Source organism: Cebus imitator, unplaced genomic scaffold (assembly GCF_001604975.1).
Source record: "Cebus imitator isolate Cc_AM_T3 unplaced genomic scaffold, Cebus_imitator-1.0 Scaffold872, whole genome shotgun sequence".
Lineage (NCBI taxonomy): Eukaryota > Metazoa > Chordata > Mammalia > Primates > Cebidae > Cebus > Cebus imitator.
The window spans coordinates 38,964-40,842 of NW_016108187.1; positions in this window are offsets into that span (position 1 = coordinate 38,964).

The window sequence follows — 1,879 nt, forward strand, 5'->3', positions numbered from 1 at the left end:
TGATTACCACCCTTTCCTTCATCCCAAGTGCATCTGATTCTCATGCCAAGACTTCAGTGAACTTAGGAACACACAAGGAGGATGACATTAAAATGAACAATTTCCACTTCATAATAGTGGCAGAAGATCAGAGATCTTCAGGGCAGTTGTGTCCTCACTCCTGGGATTCAGGAAGCAGCTCTAGGGACATCTTGCACTAGTCTGGCCCTCCCCTTTCTCCCTTCTCTGTACAGGTGAGAGAAAGAGACTATGCAGAGAACGGTTATGTCATTGTTGCTTCAGCCCTGATCTTTTTCTCCACATCCTAATACAGATTAATGTCTTTTAGTTGCTGTTAAGTTTCTTTGCTCATCCCTTGTCATTTGTATAATGTAAATGATTTATAAAAATTAATGAAAAGTTAAATCTTTTTTAATTGCATTTTTTTTTCTTTTTAAAAATTACACCTTAAGTTCTTGGGTACATGTGCAGAACATGCAGTTTTGTTACGTAGGAATACACGTGCCATGGTGGCATATCACGGCATATGTCTCAGCAACACTATTCACAATAGCAAAGACTTGGAACCAACTCAAATGTCCATCAATCATAGACTAGATAAAGCAAATGTGGCACATATACACCATAGAATGCTATGTAGCCATAAAAGCGGATGAGTTCATGCCCTTTGCAGGGACATGGATGAAGCTGAAAACTGTCATTCTCAGTAAACACACACAAGAAAGGAAAATCAAATACCGCATGTTCTCACTCATAAATGGGAGTTGAACAATGAGAACACATGGACACAGGGAGGGGAACAGCACACATCAGGGGCTGTTGAGCGGCGGAGGGGCTAGAGGAGGGATCGCATTAGGAGAAATACCTAACGTAGGTGATGAGTTGATGGGTGCAGCAAACCGCCATGGCACATGTATACCTGTGTAACAAAATTGCACATTCTGCACATGTACCCCAGAACTTAAAGTATAAAAACAAACAAAAAAGAAATGCAATCCCAAAATATAGCATACATTTTATTTCAGTTACATCTATGGATTAGTTTTATTTAAATGTCTATATTAGCTCTCAGTATTCCGTTGTTGAAATAGAGCATTTAAAATCTCATTGTACTACAACTGCCCGGTGATCCATTCGCCAGTGCAATTAGAAACATAACCATCCTGCTGTTTTTCTCCATCCTCATAAAATTCCCCAAACAAATATTTGTTAAGAGTACAAGGTGCATCATGCCAGAGCTCATGCAGCCACAGACACAACCTGTTTCATTTTTTATTCTGATCAACAGAATTATCTTTTTTTCTTAAGCTTATTGTTTTTAGTTTGTTATATTCTAGATGTCATTACAGATCAATTTCTATCATTATACAATCATTGCACAACAATACGGAATAATTTATATTATCTTTAAGCCACCCCCACAACACTCACTAATGAATTTGAACCATAATTTTTCCCTGGAGATCATAGTTGGGGTACTCAATACTAAGCTACCATGTATCAGACTCACTTGAGGACAGGAGTTCGAGACTCTGGTCAAACCAAGTTAAAGTTTTAATTCTTCCCATTTTCAAAGACTGAGCATCTCTGCTCTTTTTGCTCATGAGAGAAACATTCCAAAGTCATTTGCCAGGATCCCCTGCAGACTGGCATTCGGTGCTCGGAGAACAGACTCCTAGGCAAGATCCCTGGTCACAGTATTCAAATGATTATGATGGCAAATCTGGGGAAGTAGAGAGAGAACAAAGATTTACCAGAAAAATGCTCTGGGAATTCCCCCCCAGGGAATCCTAGAGGGAAGACTCTGTTTCTCTTCAGCGCTGCAAGATCCATGGAGGAAGAAGAACTCTGGCCAGCAGAAGGGAGCCAAATGAGAGGA